Source organism: Ovis aries, chromosome 7, assembly GCF_016772045.2.
Source record: "Ovis aries strain OAR_USU_Benz2616 breed Rambouillet chromosome 7, ARS-UI_Ramb_v3.0, whole genome shotgun sequence".
NCBI classification, from domain to species: domain Eukaryota; kingdom Metazoa; phylum Chordata; class Mammalia; order Artiodactyla; family Bovidae; genus Ovis; species Ovis aries.
The window spans coordinates 48,990,510-49,004,875 of record NC_056060.1 but is presented as its reverse complement, the minus strand read 5'-3'; the positions used below and the strand labels follow the sequence as shown (position 1 = coordinate 49,004,875).

Genomic DNA, 14,366 nt, shown 5'->3' with positions numbered 1-14,366 from the left:
CATTATGAATAATGCTCTTATGCACATTCACATACGAGGTTGTGTGGTCATATGTTTTAATTTCTCTTGGATGTGTATGCCTAGGAGTATAGCTGTTGAGTAATATGCTTTGTATATATTTTAACTTTAATTAAAAACTGGATATTTAGGTAGTATATTGTAGCAGTCCTGGAAGCTGATGCCCTTGGGCTTGTTTGTGTTGTTTGTTTGGTTAAGTGACTTAGCTGGCCTATGTTAGTGAGGTCTGTTTCTCCCACAACATGAAGCCTCTCATGACAGGATTGATGCCGATCCTCAGAGGCTGCACAGTCAGCCTGTGATGATAGCAGTTTTTGCAAGGCTCTCTGTGACTATCTCTTTCCTTCTTATTTTATTAAGCTGCCTGCCTCTGTTGGTGTCACACCCAAATCTTAGGCTCCACTGATTCCTTGCAGATTACTCTACTGTTTTTTTCTTTCCTGTTTGCTTACTTTGTTCTTCTTTGCAATTTAATCATTTTAAACATTGCTTTTATTGTATTACACAACCTAGTATCCCCAATATATTTCTTTTTTAAGTTGTAGTATAATTGATTTACAATATTATGCTAGTTTCAGATGGATAGCACAGTGATTCTATTATACAAATATGTGTATATATAGATGTATATTTTTCAGATTATTTTCCCTCATAATTACAAAATATTGAGTATAGTTCCCTGTGCTATACAGTAGGCCTTGTTGGTTATCTATTTTATGTATCTGAGTGCATGAGTGCTCAGTCATGTGCGATTCTTTGTGACCCCCATGGACTATATATAGCCTGCCAGGCTCCTCTGTCCATAGAATTTCCCAGGCAAGAATATTGAAATGAGTTGCCACTTCCTTCTCCGGGGGATTTTCTCTACCCAGGGATCGAGCCTGTGTCTCTTGAGTCTCCTGCATTGGCAGGCAGTTTCTTTACCACCTGAGTCACCAGGGGAGCCCTGTGTATGTATAGTAGTATGCATCCATTATGCTGTACTGTTTTTGACAATGTCCTAGGATGTAAATTGCTGTTTAGTCGGATTCAGTTAAACCATCACCAGCATTTAAGGGCTAATGACGTATACATATAATCAGTTCAGTTCAGTCGCTCAGTCGTGTCCGACTGTTTGCAACCCCATGAATCACAGCACGCCAGGCCTCCCTGTCCATCACCAACTCCCGGAGTTCACTCAGAACTCACGTGCATCAAGTCAGTGCTGCCATCCAGCCATCTCATCCTCGGTCGTCCCCTTCTCCTCCTGCCCCCAATCCCTCCCAGCATCAGAGTCTTTTCCAATGAGTCAACTCTTCTCATGAGGTGGCCAAAGTACTGGAGTTTCAGCTTTACCATCAATCCTTCCAGTGAACACCCAGGACTGCTTTAGAATGGACTGGTTGGATCTCCTTGCAGTCCAAGGGACTCTCAAGAGCCTTTTCCAACACCACAGTTCAAAAGCATCAATTCTTTGGCACTCAGCTTTCTTCACAGTCCAACTCTCACATCCATACATGACCACTGGAAAAACCATAGCCTTGACTTTGTTGGCAAAGTAATGTCTCTGTTTTTGAATATGCTATCTAGGTTGGTCATAACTTTCCTTCCAAGGAGTAAGCGTCTTTTAATTTCATGGCTGCAATCACCATCTGCAGTGATTTTGGAGCCCCCCAACATAAAGTCTGCCACTGTTTCCACTGTTTCCCCATCTGTTTCCCATGAAGTGATGGGACCAGATGCCATGATCTTCGTTTTCTGAATGTTGAGCTTTAAGCCAACTTTTTCACTCTCCTCTTTCACTTTCATCAAGAGGCTTTTTAGTTCCTCTTCACTTTCTGCCATAAGGGTGGTGTCATCTGCATATTTGAGGTTATTGATATTTCTCCCAGCAATCTTGATTCCAGCTTGGGCTTCTTCCAACCCAGCATTTCTTATGATGTACTCTGCATAGAAGTTAAATAAGCAGGTTGACAATATACAGCCTTGATGTACTCCTTTTCCTATTTGGAACCAGTCTGTTGTTCCATGTCCAGTTCTAACTGTTGCTTCCTGACCTGCATACAAATTTCTCAAGAGGCAGGTCAGGTAGTCTGGTATTCCCATCTCTTTCAGAATTTTCCACAGCTTATTGTGATCCACACAGTCAAAGGCTTTGGCATAGTCAATAAAGCAGAAATAGATGTTTTTCTGGAACTCTCTTGCTTTTTCCATGATCCAGAGGATGTTGGCAATTTGATCTCTGGTTCCTCTGCCTTTTCTAAAACCAGCTTGAACATCAGGAAGTTCACTGTTGACGTATTGCTGAAGCCTGGCTTGGAGAATTTTGAGCATTACTTTACTAGCATGTGAGCCCCTGTTTGAGTTTCCTGAGCCATACAGCAAATTCCCATTGGCTATCTATTTTACATATGGTAATGTAAGTTTCCATGTTACACTTTCTATACATCTCATCCTCTCCTCCCCTGTCCCCATGTCCATAAGTCTATTCTCTATGCCTATTTCTCTATTGCTGCCCCGTAAATAAATTCTTCAGTACCATTTTTCTAGATTCCATCTATATGCATTAGAATATGATATTTATCTTTCTCTTTCTGACTTACTTCATTCTACATAATAGGTTTCAGGTTCATCCAACTCATTAGAACTGACTCAAATGCATTCATTTTTATGGCTGAATAATATTCCATTGTGTATATATACCACAATTTCTTTATCCATTCATCTGTTGATGGACATCTAGGTTGCTTCCATGTTCTAGCTATTGTAAATAGTGCTGCAGTGAACAATGGGATGCATGTGTCTTTTTCAATTTCGGTTTCCTCAGGGTATATGCCTAGGAGTGGGATTGCTGGGTCATATGGTGGTTTTATTCCTAATTATTTAAGGAATCTCCATGCCGTCTTCCATAGTGGCTGTATCAATTTACATTTGCTCCAACAGTGCAAGAGCATTCCCTTTTCTCCACACCCTCCCCAGCATTTATTGTTTGTAGACTTTTTGATGATAGCCATTCTGACCAGTGTAGGGTGATATCTCATTGTGGTTTTGGTTTGCATAGCTCTAATAATGAGTGATGTTGAGCATTGTTTCATGTGTTTGTTAGCCATCTGTATGTCTTCTTTGGAGAAATGTCTGTTTAGGTCTTTTCCCCACTTTTTGATTGGGTTGTTTGTTTTTCTGGTGTTGAGTTGTATGAGCTGCTTATATATTTTGGAAATTAATCCTTTGTTTCATTTGCTATTATTTTCTCCTACTCTGAGGGTTGTCTTTACACCTTGCTTAGTGTTTCCTTTGCTGTGCAAAAGCTTTTAAGTTTAATCAGGTCCCACTTGTTTACTTTTGTTTTTATTTCCATTACTCTAGGAGGTGGGTCATAGAGGATCTTTCTTTGATTTATGTCATCAAGTGTTCTGCCTGTGTTTTTCTCTAAGAGTTTTACAGTTTCTGGTCTTACATTTAGGTTTTTAATCCATTTTGAGTTTATCTTTGTGTATGGTGTTAGGAAGTGTTCTAATTTCGTTCTTATACATGTAGTTGTCCAGTTTTCTCAGCACCATTTATTGAAGAGGCTGTCTTTGCCCCATTGTATATTCTTGCCTCCTTTGTCAAAAATAAAGTACCCATAGGTGTGTGGGCTTATTTCTGGGCTTTCTATCTTGTTCCATTGGTCTGTATTTCTGTTTTTGTGTTAGTACCATACTGTCTTGATGACTGTACCATACTGTCTTGATGACTGTAGTTTTGTAGTATAGTCTAAAGTCAGGAAGGTTGATTCCTCCAGCTCCATTCTTCTTTCTCAAGACTGCTTTGGTTATTCGGGGTCTTTTGTATTTCCATATGAATTGTGAAATGTTTTTGTTCTAGTTCTGTGAAAAATGTCATTGGTAATTTGATAGGGATTGCGTTGAATCTGTAGATTGTGGTTGATAGTATAGTCATTTTTACAGTGTTGATTCTTCCTACCCAGGAACATGGAATATCTCTCCATCTGTTTATGTCATCTTTGATTTCTTTCATTAGTGTCTTATAATTTTCTGTGTACAGCTCTTTTGTTTCCTTAGGTAAGTCTATTCCTAGATATTTAGTTCTTTCTGTTGCAATGGTGAATGGGATTGATTGCTTAATTTCTCTTTCTGATTTTTCATTGTTAGTATATAGAAATACAAGTGATTTCTGTGCATTGATTTTATATCCTGCAACTTTGTTAAGTTCACTGATTAGCTCTAGTAATATTCTGATACTATGTTTAGGGTTTTCTATGTACAGTATCATGTCATCTGCAAATAGTGAGAGCTTTACTTCTTTTCTGATCTGGATTCCTTTTATTTCTTTGATTCCTTTTATTTCTGTGATTGCTGTAGCTAGGACTTCTAGAACTATGTTGAATAATAGTGGTGAAAGTGTACACCCTTGTCCTGTTCCTGATCTTAGGGGGAATGCTTTCAGTTTTTCACCATTGAGAATAATGTTTGCTGTAGATTTATAATATATGCCCTTTACTGTGTTGAGGTAGGTTCCTTCTATGTCCATTTTTTGAAGAGTTTTAATCATAAATGGGTGCTGAATTTTGTCAAAGGCTTTTTCTGCATCTATTGAGATGATCATATGGTTTTTATCTTTCAATGTGTTAATATGGTATATCACATTGATTGACTTGTGTAGATTGAAGAATCCTTGCATCCCTGGAATAAACCCAACTTGTTCATGGTGAGCTTTTTGATGTGTTGCTGAATTCTGTTTGCTAAAATTTTGTTGAGGATTTTTGCATCTATGTTCATCAATGATATTGGTCTGTAGTTTTCTTTCTTTGTGTTGTGTTTGGTTTTCATATCAGGTGATGGTGGCCTCTTAGAATGAGTTTGGAAGTGTTCTTCAGTTCAGTTCAGTTCAGTCACTCAGTCGTGTCTGACTCTTTGCGACCGCATGAATCGCAGCACACCAGGCCTCCTTGTCCATCACCATCTCCCGGAGTTCACCCAAACTCACCTCCATCGAGTTGGTGATGCCATCCAGCCATCTCATCCTCTATCGTCCTCTTCTCCTCCTGCCCCCAATCTCTCCCAGCATCAGAGTCTTTTCCAATAAGTCAACTCTTTGCATGAGGTGGCCAAAGTACTGGAGTTTCAGCTTTAGCATCATTCCCTCCAAAGGAATCCCAGGGCTGATCTCCTTCAGAATGGACTGGTTGGATCTCCTTGCAGTCCAAGGGACTCTCAAGAGTCTTCTCCAACACCACAGTTCAAAAGCATCAATTCTTCGGCGCTTGGCTTTCTTCACAGTCCATACATGAGAGTCTTGCATCCATACATGACCACTGGAAAAACCATAGCCTTGACTAGACGGACCTTTGTTGGCAAAGTAATGTCTCTGCTTTTCAATATGCTATCTAGGTTGGTCATAACTTTTCTTCCAAGGAGTAAGCGTCTTTTAATTTCACGGCTGCAGTCACCATCTGCAGTGATTTTGGAGCCCCCAAAAATAAAGTCTGCCACTGTTTCCACTGTTTCCCCATCTATTTCCCATGAAGTGATGGGACCAGATGCCATGATCTTTGTTTTCCGAATATTGAGCTTTAAGCCAACTTTTTCACTCTCCTCTTTCACTTTCATCAAGAGGCTTTTTAGTTCCTCTTCACTTTCTGTCATAAGGGTGGTGTCATCTGCTATCTGAGGTTATTGATATTTCTCCCAGCAATCTTGATTCCAGCTTGTGCTTCTTCTAGTCCAGCGTTTCTCATGATGTACTCTGCATAGAAGTTAAATAAGCAGGGTGACAATATACAGCCTTGACGTACTCCTTTTCCTATTTGGAACCAGTCTGTTGTTCCTTCCTCTGCAGTTTTTTGAAAGAGTTTTAGCAGGATAGGCATTAGCTCTTCTCTAAATGTTGGTTAGATTTCTCCTGTGAAGCCATCTGGTCCTGGGCTTCTGTTTTTTTGGGAGATTTTTGATCACAGTTATCACAATTTCAATTTCAGTGCTTATAACTGTATTGTTCATAATTTCTATTTCTTCCTGATTCCACCTTGAAAGATTGAACTTTTCTAAAAATCTGTCCATTTCTCCCAGGTTATGCATTTTATTGCCATATAGTTGTTCACAATAGTCTCTTATAATCCTTTGTATTTCTACATTGTCTGTTGTAACCTCTCCTGTTTGTTGATTTGATTCTTCTCTCTTTTTTCCTGATGAGTCTGGCTAAAGGTTTGTCAATTTTGTTTATCTTCCCAAAGAACCCACTTTTGGTTTTATTAATCTTTACTATTGTTTCTTTCATTTCTTTTCATTTATTTCTGCTCTGTTCTTTATGATTTCTTTCCTTCTACTAATTGTTTTTTTCTTTTTTTCTAGTTGTTTTAGGTGTAAAGTTAGGTTGGCTATTTGATGTTTTTCTTGTTTCTTGATGTAGGATTGTAACGCTATAAATGTCCCTCTTAGAACTGCTTTTGCTGCATCCCATAGGTTTTGAGTTGTCATGTTTTCATTGTCATTTGTTTCTAAAAATTTTTTGATTTCCCTTTTGATTTCTTCAGTAACCTGTTGGTTATTTAGCAACATATTGTTTAATCTCCATGTGTTTGTGTTTCTTGCAGCTTTTTTCTTATAATTGATAACGTAGCCTCATAGCATTGTGGTCAGTGAAGACGCTTGACACGATTTCAATTTTCTTAAATTTACTGAGATTTGATTTGTGACCCAAGATGTGGTCTATCCTGGAGAATGTTCCATGTGCACTTGAGAAGAAGGTGTATTCTTCTGCATTTGGATGGAATGTCCTGAAGATATTAATGAGATCCATCTCATCTAATGTGTCATTTAAGACTTGTGTTTCCTTATTAATTTTCTGTTTTGATGATCTGTCCATTGGTGTGAGTGGGGTGTTAAAGTCTCCTACTGTTATTGTGTTACTGTCAGTTTCTCTTTTTATGTCTGTTAGTATTTGTCTTATATATTGAGGTGCTCCTATAACATGAACCCCTTTTATTAATGTTGAATTATTTTCTAATATAGATATATCCCAAGGCTCTCTTACAAAATGCAGTGAAAACATGGGAACAGACCAAAATTTACACAAAGGGGACAAACAAGTTGTAGAGCAATAATAAGGTCTTCTCAGGATGATATAGGATGTTTCTCTCTGTTTCTACTCCCGTCTCTCACCTCCTTTTTTCTTTTTTTTTTAGACTTTTAATTTTGTATTGGCATAAAGCTGATTAAAAGGCTTCCCCAGTGGCTCAGCATTAGAGAATCCGCTTGCAATGCAAGAGATGTGTGTTCAATCCCTGGGTCAGGAAGGTCCCTGGAGGAGGGCATGGTAACCCACTCCAGTATTCTTACCTGAAGAATCCCATGGATGGAGGAGCCTGGCTACAGTCCACAGGGTCACAGGGTTGGACATGACTGAAGTTACTGAGCACGCACATAGCCTATTAATAATGTTGTGATAGTTTCAGGTGAACAGTGAAGGGACTCAGCCATACATACATACATAACACCTCTTGATCATGCCAATATTTTGTTAGGCTGTAACACCCATATTAGAAGCTTAGTTATGATACAGTAATCCCAAGGGAATACACCCCGAGACTCCCAGTGGGGTGCCTGAAACTGGGGATAGCACTGAAGCCTCCCTATAATATATACTATGTTTTTTCCTATATACTTACCCCTGTGAGAAAGTCTAATTTATAACTTAGGCAAAATAAGAGATTAATAATAATTAATAATAAAATAGAATAATTATAAGAGTTTACTGTAAAAAATTTTGTGTGAATGTGGTCTCTCTCTCAGAATATCTTAGTGTAGTGTATTTACCTTTGCAAGGTTGTGAGGTTATAAAATGCCTATGTGAAGAGGTGAAGTGAAATGAATGACATAGGCATTCTGTAAGTGTCATTGCTTTTTAAACGCCGTATGCTGCCATGTCACAAGCTGTAAGAGAAGATCTGCCTAAGCATGAAACTCAAGTCATGTCTGTGGTTAGACATTTGGGACCCTGTTCTGGACTTTTAACCACCTCCTTGCCATCATTGATCAGACAGCCAAGTGATAGAGTCATTCTGCCACCTAACTGCCGCAACCAAGAGCTGTACCTGGAAGACAGCTGCCCAAAGACCTGAAAAGGGAAATTTTGGAATGAATACATCAGCAGTTCATCTGTAATATTACATCAAGATAAAACAGGACAACTGGTCGGAATTCAGTGCAGGTTCTTGTTTAACTAAATCTATTAAGTCATGCCTACAGCTACATGTGAGCCTCAAGACTGCCTTTTATGATGTGTGTTTTTTGAGAAGAAAGGAAGGGGGCTTCCCTGGTGGTCCATTGGTTAAGAGTCTGCCTGCCAATGCAGGGGACATAGGTTTGATCCCTGGTTCAGGAAGACATACTATTCCGTCACTTGTTTCTTCATGACAGTATATTGTGGGCCTCCTTCCAGTATGCACATGACCTGACTGACTTTTTAATTAAATATGGGATATTCTGTTCCATGTATGTATCATAATTTAATATATTTAGCCACTCCTGTATTAATGGAAATGTGTGTTGTTGCTCTGATACTTTGACCACCTGATGCGAAGAGCTGACTCATTGGAAAAGATCCTGATGCTGGGAAAGATTCAGGGTAGGAGGAGAAGAGGGAGACAGAGGATGAGATGGTTGGATGGCATCATTGACTCAATGGACATGAGTCTGAGCAAGCTCCGGGAGATGATGGACAGGGAAGCCTGGTGTGCTGCAGTCCATGGGGTTGCAAAGAGTCAGACATGACTGAGTGACTGAACAACAACAATGTTGTAGTGTTTGTGTTTCCAAAGTGAGACAAAATATGGAAGCCAAGCTATAGCTAGTGCAAATCTGTGAGCCATGAGCTTTAGGATCATTGTGAGACCTTTTCAAGTAACTTATTTAAACATAGTCTGTCCCTTGAACTGCTTTGTGAAGATGATAAACTGGTATGATGTAAATTTCCGTCTGACAGATTTCCATCCTATAAGCTGTTATTTGAATTGGAAAATAATATTTTTGTATTTCATGGTAATTTAAAAATTCAGATTTCTCCAAATATAATTTAGATAATGTTTTGCTTAAAAATTTTGAGCTCAAAATGAAAAAGAGGGGTCTGTATTTGATATTGTTTTTTAGGCATCATTTGTGAGTGGGATGATTTTGAGGACTAAATGAACTAATATTTAGTTCATGCATAAGTCCATGTTTAATTCATGCATAATATTATGCATCTTGGACAGTGCATGGTACGTAGTAAATATTCCTTACAGTCATTCATTGGCAAGTATTTATTGAGACCCTACTACAAGCAAGGCAATGTGCTCAGCACTAGGGTTTTAGTGATAGAAAAGGCAGTTGCCCTTCTTCCTTAAATGTAGTTTATATTCCTTCTAATAGGAGAGATAGACATTAAGCAAATTATTGCAAAATAATTGTTTATTTTACTTATGATTCTGGTTTATAGATTTGGGGGGAGTTTCTATAGAAATGATTGTATCATCTGCATATATTGGCAGTTTAATTTCTTCTTTTCTGATCCTCATATCCTTAGTCTTTTTTGTCATCTTGTACTGGGTAAAATCTTCAGTACAGTTCATTAGAAATTTAACAATGAGCATCTTTCTCTTGTTTTCAACTTTAATGAGAATACTTCCAGAGTTTTTACATTTTTTGGATAATGATTAATCATGGATTCATCAGATTTGGGAAGTTTTCTTGCACTCCAGATTTACTAAGACTCTTTATAATTTGTATTGAGTTTTCTCAAGTGTTTTTGCATCTATTCAAATCACAGATTTCTCTCTTAATCTGTTAATGTAAATTTAGCAAGGTGGTTACTAATATTAAAGTACAAAGATCAGTTGCTTTACTAAAAACCAATAGGAAATAACTAGAAAACATACTTAAAATGAAGATGTTATTTAAACTAAAATCAGGGAATGTGTAATAACTAGGCATATATCTAACAAAAATTGTTCAAGACTTCTTGAAAATTAAAAAAAATTGGCTAAGAAATAATAAGAAAATATAAATAAATAGAAACAGGTATTATATTCAAGGGTAGGAAGTCTTTAATATCTTTAAAAATATCAGTTTTCACAAATTAATCTTCAGAATCAATGAAATTCCCATTAGATTCCAGAGTTTTATGGAGAAACTTGATAAGATGATCCTAATGTTTGTACATCAGTTAAGAGTCAGAAATACTCAAGATACTTATGAAGATGACCAAAGAGGGGAGAGTTGCCCTACTAGATACCAAGACTTGCTATGAAACTGTAGTTATTAAGATGTTATGTTGGTGGCTTAGGGATAGAGAAATTGAACAGTGGAACAGGATAGAAAGTCCAGAATTGAACCACACATGTATGGGACTTTGATATATGTCATAGATGGCGTAGCAGATCCGTGGAGAAAGAAGAGACTGTTAAGTAAATGGAGCTAGAAAATTTATTATCCATTTCAAAAAAGATTCATTTTTTTCCCTATCTCATATCAGATATAAAATCACCTCCAGATGAGTAAAGGACTTAAATGCTGAACATAAGACTTAAAACTTTTAATAGAAACATATAGAGAAATATCTTTTAGACCTTTTGGTAGGGGAGGATTTCTTCTTGATATAGAAGGCATTGAGAAGTTTATGTTAAAATTTCAAGTGTTGCTCACCATTCTTAAATAAGAAAATGAAAAGTTACAAATGGAGGAAGACATTGTATAGTAAAAAGTTGTGTCAAGAATATATGTACAAGCTGAGAATAATGCAAACAATCCAGTGTAACAGTGGGTAAGAGACATGAACTGACATCAAAGAAGAAACACTCATGGCCGATAAACATGTGAGGAGATTCAGTAGCATTGGTTGATATTGAAATGAAAATTTCAAAAAGCAGCAATATATGCTTTCTCACTCCCAGTAGACTGACGTCTAAAATGTCCAAAAATGCCAAGCATTAGAGAGGGTGTAGGTGCACAAGATCTCTTACCTATTGTTAGTGGGAGTATAAACTAGTGAGGGCTGATATTACCTCTCAGTGCTGAACATCCATGTACTTTGAGATCCATCAGTTTATGCCCAAGATAAATTGTTGAAGTTGTACCACAGGAGGGTACTTCATAGCAGCATTGTTGGAAATAGCAAAGTCTTGCAATAACCCAAAGTGCCCATTAGTGGAAGTTTGGAAAATAAATTGTAACAAACAATAGAATGTTATTTTGTAGTTAAAATGAATAACTACTGTAGTGTTTAACAATATAGTTGAAGCTTAGCAATAAGTGAAAACAATAAGTATCAAAATATTACTTATGACATAATGGCTTTTGTAACAGTTGAATTCAACTAATACTCACATACACATGCTTTTAAGAAATATATATGTGTGCTACTACTGCTAAGTCGCTTTAGTCGTGTCTGACTCTGTGTGACCTCATAGACAGCAGCCCACCAGGCTCCGCTGTCCCTGGGATTCTCCAGGCAAGAACACTGGAGTGGGTTGCCATTTCCTTCTCCAGTGCATGAAAGTGAAAAGTGAAAGTGAAGTTGCTCAGTCATGTCCGACTCTTAGCGACCCCATGGACTGCAGCCTACCAGGCTCCTCTATCCATGGGATTTTCCAGGCAAGAGTATAGGAGTGGGTTGCCGCTGCCTTCTCCACAATATATATGTGTGTATATATATACTAATACATAAACAGACATGTATGTGTGTGTGCAATACAGTCTTGAAAGGAGAACAAGGGAATGATGACACAGGATTTAAAATAGGAACAGTTATTTAAAAATAATTAACTGAATAAAGTGAGCCATGAATAAAGTGAGCTGCAGATGGTGATTGCAGCCATGAAATTAAAAGATGCTTGTTCCTTGGAAGAAAAGTTATAACCAACCTAGTCAGCATATTAAAAAGCAGACCTTTGCCAACAAAGGTCTATCTGGTCAAAGCTGTGGTTTTTCTAGTAGTCATGTATGGATGTGAGAGTTGGATGTGAGAGTTGGACAATAAAGAAGGCTGAGCACTGAAGAATTGATGCTTTTGAACTGTGGTGTTGGAGAAGATTCTTGAGATTCCATTGACCTGCAAGGAGATCAAACCAGTTAATCCTAAAGGAAATCAGTCCTGAATATTCATTGGCAGGGCTGATGCTTAAGCTGAAACTCCAATACTTTGGCCACCTGATTGGAAGAGCCAACTTGTTAGAAAAGACTCTGATGCTGGGAAAGATTGAAGGCAGGAGGAGAAGGGGACAACAGAGGATAAGATGGTTGGATGGCATCACAGACTCAACGGAAATAAGTTTGAGCAAGCTCTGGGAGTTGGTGAAGGACAGGGAAGCCTGGCATGCTGCAGTTAATGGGGTTGCAAAGAGACAGACGCAACTGAGTGACTGGACAACAACAGCAAGTAGAAAATGATAATAATAGTGGTAGTAATAGTAATAATAATAAATTTTAAGAAGTTCAGCAAAAGAAAAATGTGCGGTATCCGGAAAATGTTTAATTGCTATACCTGATCTCCAGGAAGGGTTCAGTAAGGAAGTGACTATTGTGCTTAGCTTGAGGGATGTATAGTACCTAGTCAAGTGATAAGGTCAAGGAAGAATTCATCCAGAGAGAAGAGCCCGGGTGAAGGCCTTAAAGTGGGGAAGAAGTGAAGTAAGTTCAAAGGCCTGCAATGTAATGGTGTGGCTGAGTACAGAGGAAAAAAGGGACAGAATATATAAGATGATGCAGGGAGGTAGGTGGCTTGGGACTGACTCTTTCTAAGCATTTTGAAGGATTTTGGTTTTATCCTAGAAAAGCAGGAAATCGTACAAAGAATTTATGCAGAATTTAGTTTGATTTTTCTTTGCTCACACTTTTGTTTCTTTGGGGTTAATACCTAGATTGCAGGGTACATCAAAATATATTCATGTTTCAAGATTTGGAGTATATACTGCCAAGTTGCCCTCAAGAAGATTTGTAAAATTTACTGTTCCACCTGCAACGTGTGATGTAGATTAATTCTACAAACTTCAATGTTGGGCAGTAAATGTTAAAAATATTTCCAATATAGATGGATAGTGACGTGATTGCTGCTTTGTGTCTATTTTATTATGACTATTGAAATTTACACATGTATATATGCAGTTTTTCAGATTGTGTTTCAAAATATTAAAAATATTTTCATCAATATTAAATTTTTTTATCCTAATGCATTTTCTGTTATTTCCAAAGAGGATTATAGCATTTTAGTCAAATGATTAAGCTAAACAGGTTGTTCAACTTAGAGAAAATGTGAGTCATTACCAAGTAAAATCTCAAGAAGTTTGAAGTAATTGAGCTGGTAGCTTACTTTTTTCAGAGTCTACAAAAAATTAAATTCTCCAAAAATTTTCTCAGTTTGTTTCTTCTTGCATCCTACTCCTTCTCTCTGGGTGTTCTTTTCTTCTTACTGAAGTACATTATTTAATGACTTTTTCAATATGAGTGTGTGGGCGATGCATTTCTTAATCTTTGTGTGTCTGAAACGTCTTTATTTTGCGCTTATTCTTGGATGATAGATTTGTTCCCCTCAGTCCATAGAAGCTGTTTCTCCAATATCTTCTGATATTTATTGTCTTCTGGTATCTGTAGTGTGCTATCAATCTTATAGTCAGTCAAAAAATCATTTTGTCTTTGGTATCTGGTAGCTTTTAAGATTTTATCTTTATCTTGGGTTATATGAATTTCACCATAGTCTGTTTAGTTTTACTTATGCCACTTGGTATTCATTGAATACTTTAAAACTCATGTCTTTCTTCAGTCTTAGAAAATCTACAGCACTCACACCTGAAATATTGCCTCTTTGCCATTCTCTCCATTTTTAAAAAAATTCTTCACCCTCCCTTTGACTTATGTTAGCATCTCTTTATTTGTCCTCTCTCTTTCTTCACTATTTCTTCATGTTTTGCATCTCTGTCTGGCTTTGGTACATTCTGAGCAGGCTCCTTGCTACTTTCTTATAATTCATTGATTTTATCTTCAATCATGTTTAGTCTAGAGTTTGTCAGGTCTACTAAGAAAATTTTAGCTTATTTTTAGGATTTCTAATTTTCTTCTCTAAACCGCTTGTTCTTTTTTTTAATCTCTACTTAAAAAAGAATAAGAGTTCTCGTGATGGATGTTAATCTATCTTTCCTTTTTGAGTACCTAACACGTACGTACTTTAAGCTCACTTGATCCGAGGCCATACATGTGAGTTGTAGGAAAGCTGACAGTAGTCAGAATAGAAGCCACGGGGGCCCATTAGGACCATTAGGCTTGATGTCTACATATTCCTTCCCCTCCAAGATAGTGTCCTGCCCATGTGCCCACATCTGTGGCTTGGTGTTCGTAATG

The 14,366-nt window shown here is 37.5% G+C and overlaps 1 protein-coding gene across 2 annotated transcripts in view; it reads left to right on the top strand.

Moving 5' to 3' along the window:
• FAM81A (family with sequence similarity 81 member A) overlaps nt 1-14,366 on the top strand; it is an 81,343-nt gene that overhangs the window by 48,803 nt on the left and 18,174 nt on the right. The window lies entirely within an intron of this gene.